Genomic DNA, 9,415 nt, shown 5'->3' with positions numbered 1-9,415 from the left:
CCTGAGTTCTCTGAATAGGATTCTTTTGGTGACCTCGGACAACTCATTTAATCCCTCTGCCTCAGTGTTCTGATCTGCAAGATGGGGAGAATAAGAGTCACCAACCTACCTCAGAGGGGTGTTTTGCGTGTTACTTAGTTAATGCTGGCAAAGCGCTTTGAAGATAATTAAGTACTAAATATTATTTTGAGTCCAACAGCTAATTCTTCACAGGAGAGAAATCTCTTCACTCATCCCTCTCTCTCCTTGGTCCATGCAGTACCTGTCTCCTCTTCCTTCACCTCTCAGTGCTGGATGCAGAACGTTCTCTACTCTTAAAGGTACAGTCCCACCAGGACAGGTGTTGAGCATCATGATATGCTTTCTGTTAAACTGCTGGTAAAGTTAATCAACCCTGGTTTAAACTCTGTTGTCTTGGGTCCTCTAATTCCAGCTCCATGTCTCTTCATGCTAAAATCCTTCTGTATAATTTAATTGTAACCTTTGGAAAGCTGTGTCTTCCAGCCAAAACAAATGCCTAGGAGGGAGTACAGTATATTCATGTTCACAAACTCCTAGGCAGGCTTCATAAAGAGGTGGAGGGGCAGAAAAAAGTGGTTGTACTAAGCTCTGTCTGCTCATGATGCCAAAATAAGATGCCACTCACAGGTGACTGTGAAGAATTTTCACAGTATGAGGGTTGTCTTCACATACAGCACTAGTGCAGCTGCGCTGCTGTAGCACTTAAGTGAAGACACTCCTGTACTGACAGGAGAGCTTCTCCCATCGGTGTAGTTAATCCACCTTCCCAAGAGGTGGTAGCTGTGTCGATGGGAGGAACTCTCCTGTTGACAAAACCTCCCGTGTAGGCAGCGCTAAGTCAGTATAACTGTACTGCTCAAGGCTGTGGATTTTTCACACCTCTGTCCGACATAGTTATACTGATATAGGTCTGTAGTGTAGACCTGGCCTGATTGTCCCTCTCTTTCCTTGCATCCTTTTCATCAGCACTGAAATAATTACAATGGTGACATTTAAATGGTCATCATTAGGCCCCAGAATTAGCACATTGACATGAACAAGGGTAGTTCACGCTATTCTTTGACCTGTTGTTTCCAGCAGATTAAGATAGGCAGCACTGCATGGGTTTACAGCCAGTTCACAAGGTGAAGATTTTCTTCACAGTCTTAAGGGTGAGACATCATTTGCTTGTGAAGAAAAGCTCAGATCCTGGAGCACACAATGCAGCCAACAGGGGGAAGTACCAGCTCACCAAGACTGGTGTGAGCCAGTCACATTCAATCACTACCCCAAAGGGTTAATCAGCTGTGTCAGTTGGAACATGAACATCCTGTGTTTCGGTGTGTCTAGTTCATAATGCTGAATTGAAATGTTTCTTAAATAGAAAGAATGCCTAGGAATCATAACCATTCCCAATAAAGACACCTCTAAACACTTGCCCTACTGGGAGCCTTTCACACCTCCTTTGCTCTGGTGTAAATGAGAACAGAAGGGGTATGATTCTCTTCACACTAAGATGCCTTTATGCTGCTTGGGCCCTGAAACACACCCACTTTGGGGCCCCTTTTCTTTCCTCCCCCTGCCAAGCAAGAGGAGATAGTTCTTTTGCCCCTCCCCGCAACACCCAGCCTGGAAGGGAGTGAGGGGACCCTGCGGCAGCCCCATACCCAGTTTGGAATAGGGTGGGAGTGAAGAAACCCAGGGTCTACAGGAGAAACAAAGGTGAGGCTGGGGGGCAGAATTGGTGGGGGGCACAACTAATGTGGGGCTGGGATTCATTTAGGGGCTGGGGGCAGAATTAGCTGCTGGGTGGGGGAGGGGCAGCTGTGGGGGTGAGAGCTCCTGCAGCAGGGGACAACTCATCTCAATGAGTCAGGGGGAGTGGGCAACATGAATTGTCTCACACACTAGGGATGGGTGGGGGGAGGGTTTCAAATATCAAAAGCCATGCCAAAGCCACAATACAGTTACAATACACAGAATTTTTGCAGGGTCTGAGTCGTGATTTTTAAACCATTGCAGTTAGCATGCTCCCAGAAGGGGATGAGGAGCGTGTGTGGGATAATCACTGGCTTAAGGTCTGAAGGCTGTGAACTGATCCAAGGCTAGTAGGGTACGTCTATACTGTGACAAAAACCCCTGGAGCACTGAGTCTCAGGGCCTGGATCAGCTGACTCAGGCTCACAGGACTAAAAATGGCAGTGTAGACCTTCTGGCTTGAGCCCAGGCTCTGAGACCTCCCCCCAGAATCTCAAGGCTCTGGCTCCTGAGCCCCAAAATGTCTACACTGCAATTGTATAGCCCCACAGCCCAAGCCTGAGTCAGCTGACCCAGGCCAGCCATGGGTTTTTTATCACAGTGTAGACATACCCTTAGGGTCTATTTGAGGGTCATTGGAATAGCTTCCCAGAGCATGTGGTAAATTCTCTTGGAGTCTTTAAATCATGATTGGATGCTCCAGTTCACCCAGAAGCGCTGGCTACCGTGGATCTACCCTTTGTGGAAGGGAGGCAGGGCCGGTGCTACCATTTAGGCGAACTAGGCAGTTGCCTAGGGGGCCAAGATTTGGGGGTGCCAAAAAGCAGCACCCCCATTTTTTTTTCTTTTCAGTGGCCGTTGCGCTGGGAGGGAGAGGGAGTCTGAGCCACCAGCAGGCAGCCCAGGGGTTCCCCGGGTCAGCCCACCTCCGGCAGCCCAGGGGAACCCCTGGGTCAGCGCGCTGCCGCACGGCTCCCTGGGCCAGGGGGTGGGGAGCTGCAGCGGGGGGGCACCTTAGGGTGGAGGGGGGGCAGGGAGCTGCTACAGGGCTGGGGTGCAAGGTGGAAGTTTCGCGCCCTAGGTGAAACTTCCTTGCACCAGCCCTGAAGGGAGGTAGCAATGCATAGAATATCAGGGTTGGAAGGGACCTCAGGAGGTCATCTAGCCCAACCCCCTGCTCAAAGCAGGACCAATCCCCAGACAGATTTTTACCCCAGTTCTCTAAATGGCCCCCCTCAAGGACTGAACTCACAACCCTGAGTTTAGCAGGCCAATGCTCAAATCACTGAGCTATGCCTCCCCACCCAATTGCTGGTGGGAGGTGTGTTTCTCTTCAAAGTGCCCTTGTCCCACTCAGGCTACGTTGTCCAGCGCTAGCCAGAGACAGGTGCATTTTTTTTTCACATGGTGACACATTTTAACTGTGGTGGAAATTCCCCTTCCTTTCCCTCAGTGCTAACACTGAAGATCTCCCTTCCTAGCCAGCCTTTGGTGGGCTCTCCAGAGGCCCCAGAACTCCATGGGAGCCAGGTGAACGGTCCTGGACTGTAGAGATGACCCCTGGAAATTAGAAACCCCACTAGTCTCATTTCTCAGCTGTTGCTTTTAGCTTCTGGGCATTTCCAGATCTGCTGCTTTCTGTACTACCACTGACAGGTTTCCCCTGGGCCTTTACTAAGCACTTTCAAAACCGCATTCTGTACATTTCAATCTCACTCTCCTACAACTCAGAAAAGGTATAGTTGCCACGGAAACATGTAGTTTGCCTTTCGGGTGTGTATGGAGCGATGAATGGTAATTACCATGGCCCGTGCTGGGGGAATCCACCAAAGCCACAAGCTCCAGCTAACTCCAGAACTGGGGTTCAGTGTGAAAGTCAGGGGGAAGAAAGGGGGTGGGGGGAAAGCTGTATATACAAGTGAAGTGAGCTTTCCCAGACCCTGCTCTCAATGCGTGTGAGGCTGGAGCTTGAAATTAACAGCACATAGGGTGATATAATCCCTTCATCCCCTTCAAATGAGCTGCTAGAGGCATCTTTTGAGGGGTGGGGTTGGGAGGAGGCTGAGCTGGGTAACCCTAAGAGCTCTTCAGGGCCTTAGTTTCTGGACAGGCAGCATGAGTGAGTCATATGGGCCAACATCTGTCATGGAAAGCATGGCTGCTGTAGCTTCAGGGATCATTGCCAGTTCCACCCCCCACCAGCAGCGGGCCCAACACAGGTGCAGCCTCGGAAAGGATTACCTACCCCAAGTGTGTGGGGGGGTGTGTGTGGCTTATTCTGAGTAAAATTCCTTCCAGCAGTTCGGAGGAGGCAGTTAGAAAGGCTGCTGATTAAAGACAGCTCCTGGCAGGGGCTATTCCTGCAAAAGGGGTCTCCACTGTCCCCTCCCTCTTGCCTAACAAGGGTCACCCAGAGAGACATTAGCCCCTGCTGTCACTCTGAGCCACCCCACCTCAAGAGCCGGTTTGCCGTACCAGGGCGGCCCGGCTTCCCCAGGGGACAATTTAAAGGGCCTGGGGCTCCCAGCAGGGGCTGGAGCCCCAGGCCCTTTAAATTGCCACCCGAGCCCCACTGCTGGAGCCCTGGGGTAGGGTTGTGGTGGTCTAGGGGCTATTTAAAAAGTCCAGGGCTCCCGCTGCTTCTACTTCCCCAGCCCTTTAAATAGCTGCCAGAGCTCCCCTACTTCTACCGTCCCGGCCCCGTAAATAGCCGCCGGAGCCCTGGAGTAGTGGCGGTGGGGCTCTGGTGGCTATTTACGGGGCCAGGACGGTAGAAGTAGGGGAGCTCCGGCAGCTATTTACAGGGCTGGGGCGGTAGAAGTAGGGGAGCTCCGGGCCCTTTAAATAGCCCCTGGAGCCTGGGATAGTGGGGGGGCTCCAGGGGCTATTTAAAGGGTCCAGGGCTCCAGCTGCCTCTGCCACCCCAGTCCTTTAAATAGCCGCTGGAGCCCCGCTGCTTCCCCAGGGCTCCCGCGGCTATTTACAGGGCCGGGATGGTAGAAGCAGGGGAGCCCCGGGCTGCTGCTGCTGCTACCTGGGGGGGGGGGCACTTACCTTACAGGGTGGGCTGGCTCTGACTCTCTCAGCAATGCCCTTTTCACCCTAGGCCCCACGCCTTCCGGGGGCCAGAGCTGGCCCCATAGTAAGTCACTGGACTTACTTTCACCCCTGCTTCTAAGCAGAGCTGCAGGCAGGTAATGAGCCATGGCACCAGCTTTGTTGCCCCTGCTGGCTGCTCTCACGGCTTCTGAGCAGGCAGCCAAAGCTCCTTCTTTCTCCTCCCTAGCTCACAGCTCTCCTGCCCTCACCCCACTGCTCCTCTCAGCACAGCACAGCCAAAGCAGGCCATGGAGAGGAGAAATCAGCATGCAGAACTGCTGCAGTTCCTTGCTATGAGAAAAGTTTAGAGCAGATCTTCATACCTGCTCTGTCCTCAGAGGGCCAAAGCTGTATAAACTGCTTAACACTCTCATTGTGGATCTGGGACAATACACAGATGGGCACTTTCCGGGGTCTAAAGACTCTGACCAGCTCTTCAGCTGCTGTAAATCAGCATAGCTCCATTGGCTTCAATGCTGATTCCCACCAGCTGGGGACTTAGGCCTCTATTCACCACTTCCCCAGTTACTGGTCTGATGTTTCTAAGGCTACAGCTGTGTGAACAGAGGCCAGCAACTAGGGACTTAGCAAGGTGCTAGTGCAGTTACCTGGAGAGGCTTGGAAGCCCACAGCATGTTTCCCCAGCCACTGAATCAAAGATACCCAAAGAAAGGAGAATGTCTAGTGAGCATATGGGTGTGTCAGAGGGTCTCAGGTAAGTCACTCTTTACTATGGTGATGTGACAACCCCACACTGGCCTGTATGTGACGAGCTATTACACTAACTCATCTAGTTCAGGGAACTGTATAGATATGAGTAGGTGCAATTGGGGCTGGGTAAGGGACAATGTGTGGCAAATGAGGCTATAATTTCAGCTACTGCTGGCTCTAGAGCAAAATCCAAAGGCAGCATATACACACGGAGTTGGTAAAATGTATTGTAAAGGTGCACAATGTCACTGTGCTAAATTTAGATGCATCTGATAGAGAAATTCATGTATCTCTTCTCACAGAGCAGGAGGCTCAGCTGCTGAGCTCGCTGAGCAAATCTCAGGGGCAAAAGTGGTCCAGTCCAAAAGCTGGACCTCAGGGAGGGCTGTCAATGCAGAAGAATTCAATAGGCGAGGCGGGCTTTGTATGTGACATCTGACAGTTTCTGCTTCTTTCCAAAATGGGGCCCTCCACAAAAAATGAGAACCACATATTTATGTGTAGCTCTGGATGGAAGTTTATTTTTGCCTGATTATTTTGGGTTCCTATCTTTCACTAGGAGTCATAGACGCTGACTCCGTGGGTTCTCTGGGGCTGGAGCACTCATGGGAAAAAATTAGCGGGTGCTCTGCACCCACCGGCAACCAAGCTCTCACCTCCTTCTCCCACCCCTAGCACGCTGCGCCCCCCACTCCTCCCCTGCCCTCCCAGCGCTTCCCGCTGCCTAACAGCTGTTTGGCGGCACTTAGGACTTTCCAGGCAGGAGGGAGAGGTGTGGAGATGTGGCGTGCTCAGGGGAGGAGGCGGAGAAGAGGTGGGGCAGGGACTTGGGGGAAGGGGTGGAATGGGGGCGGGGCGAGAGCGGTGCAGGGGCATGGGAGAGGGTTGGAGCACCCACTGGGCAGAGGGGAAGTCGGCGCCTATGCCAGGAGTGGCACTCAATATGGCCGGGCCGACTCCAGGCACCAGCGAAGGAAGCAGGTGCCTGGGGCGGCCAATAGAAAGGGGCGGCAGTCCGTCCGTTATTGGGGCGGCTCATCCGGGTCTCCGGCGGCAATTCGGCGGCGGGTCCTTCACTCCCCTTCTTCTTCAGCAGCAGCTCAATCAGGTTTTCCTTTTCTGCCCCCTCCCCCCCGCCGCCCCCCACTGCTTGGGGCGGCAAAAAAGCTTGAGCCGGCCCTGCAACGTGGGATATGTTTTAATCCCCTGGAAAACCATATGATATGGGAATAGGGCACTGCAATACTCACAAATGGCCACAGGATGGAACCCTAGGTCCACTTCATTTTGGGGAATCTGGCCATGAAACATCTGACCCCCCCATGAAAAGATCTTTCAATGTTAAATACTGTCCATGCCGAAATCTTGATGTTACTCTGCTGCCCAGCCCAGACAGTGCAGATATTTTGCTCTGTTGCCAGGGAGTTAATGAAGTCAGCTCATAAAAGTGAGGGACTAGTTGTTTTGCTTAAAGTCGGGGCTGGCATAAGTAAGTGCTATGAAAGCTTCCTGTCCTCTCCTCTCGCTGGGTTTGCCTATATACCTAGGTTCTGACTCATGGCCACTCCCAGCCGTTCAGTTCCATACTCCCACCCAGCTCTGCCTATGCTCCTCACTCCTGATGTGAAGCACCCTCTGCCATTCCAGTCCTGAGAGGCACATAGCTCTCCCAATACACCCCAAGCTTAGCCCGACCAGTCCTCGGTCTTTGTTAAGGACTAGATTTTTCAAAAGAGTTCAGGGGCTTATTTCCAGACATGCTCAGCACCCACAACCAGGACAGATTTTTCAGAAGTGCAGCACCCATTAATGCATGAGAACATGGGAATGGCCATACTGGGTCCATCTTGCCCAGCATCCTGTCTTCCGACTGTGGAAGGGGCCAGATACTTCAGGGGGAATTAACAGAACAGTGCAATTATTGAGGGATCCATCCCCTGTTGTCCAGTCCCAGCTTCTGCAAGTTGGAGGTTTAGGGACACCCAGAGCATGGGGTTGCATCCCTGACCATCTTGGCTGATAGCCATTGACGGACCTATCCGCTATGTACTTATCTAGTTCTCTTTTGAACTCAGACATACTTTTTGGTCTTCACAACATCCCATGGAAAAGAGTTCTACAAGATGACTGTGCATTGTGTGAAGGTTTGTTTTAAACCTGCTGCCTATTAATTTATTGGGTGACCCCTGCTTCTTGTGTTAGGTGAAGGGGTAAATAACACTTCCTTATTCACTTTCTCCACACCATTCATGATTTTATAGACATCTATCACATCCGCCCCTTAGTTGTTTCTTTTCTAAGCTGAACAGCCCGTGTCTTTTTAATCCCTCCGCATATAGAAGCTGTTCCATATGTTGCCTTTCTCTGCACCTTTGCCAATTCTAATATATCAATTTTGAGATGAGGCCACAAGAACTCTATGCAGTATTCCAAGGTGTGGGTGTACCACGGATTTATGTAGTAGCATTATGATATTTTCTGTTTTATTATCAATTCCTTTCCTGATGGTTCCTAACGTTGTTAGCTTTTTTTTTTGTCTGCTGCTGCACATTGAGCAGATGTTTTCAGAGAACTATCCACAATAACTCCAAAATCTCTTTCCTGAGTGGTAATAGATAACTCAGACTCTATCACTTTGTATGTATAGTTGGGATTATGTTTTCCAATGTGCATTACATTGCATTTATCAATGTTTGAATTTCATCTGCAATTTTGTTGCTCACTCACCCAGTTTAGTGAGTTCCCTTTGTAACTCTTCTTGGTCGCTTTGCACGTAACTATCTGGAGTAGCTTTGTATCATCTGCAAATTTTGTCACCTCACTGTTTGCCCCCTTTCCCAGATCATTTATGAATATAAACACAAAGAGTCTGGTGGCACCTTAAAGACTAACAGATTTATTTGGGCATAAGCTTTCGTGAGTAAAAACCTCACTTCTTCGGATGCATAGAGTGAAAGTTACAGATGCAGGCATTATATACTGGCACATGGAGAGCAGTGCCAGTATATAATGCCTGCATCTGCATCTGTAACTTTCACTCTATGCATCCGAAGAAGTGAGGTTTTTACTCACGAAAGCTTATGCCCAAATAAATCTGTTAGTCTTTAAGGTGCCACCAGACTCTTTGTTGTTTTTGTAGATACAGACTAACATGGCTACCCCCTGATTTATGAATATGTTGAACAGTACTGATCCCAGTACAGATCCTTGGGGGACCCTGCTATTTATCTCTCTCCACTAACCATTTATTTGTCCCCTTTGTTTCCTGTCTTTTAACCTGTTACTGACCCATGAGAGGACCTTCCCTCTCATCCCATGATTGCTTACTTTGCTTAAGAGTAAGCAAAGGGTAAGGAGGGACCTTGTTAAAGGCTTTCTGAAAGTTCAAGCACACTATATCCGCTAGATTGCCCTTATCCACAGGCTTGTTGATCCCCTCAAAAAATTCTAATAGATTGGTCAGGCATGATTTCCCTTTATGAAAGCTGTGTTGACTCTTCTCCAACAAATTGTGTTCATCTGTGTGTCTGATAATTTTGTTCTTTATTGTAGTTTCAACTAATTTGCCTGGTACTGAAGTTAGGCTGACTGGCCTGGAATTGCCAGAATCACCTCTGGAGACTTTTTAAAAAACTGATGTTACATTAATGATCCTCCAGTACAGATCTGATACAGAGGCTGACTTAAGCAATAGGTTACATACCAGAATTGTTAGTTCTGGAATTTCATATTTGAGTTCCTTCACAACTCGTGGGTGAATGCCATCTGGCCCTGGTGACCTATTGCTGTTTAATTTATATGTGTATACTGTTTATATTTTTCCAAAACCTCCTCTCATGACCCCTAA

This window comes from Chrysemys picta, chromosome 8 (assembly GCF_011386835.1).
Source record: "Chrysemys picta bellii isolate R12L10 chromosome 8, ASM1138683v2, whole genome shotgun sequence".
NCBI lineage: Eukaryota > Metazoa > Chordata > Testudines > Emydidae > Chrysemys > Chrysemys picta.
The sequence above is the reverse complement of the archived record's forward strand: the minus strand, read 5'-3'. Positions refer to the sequence as shown.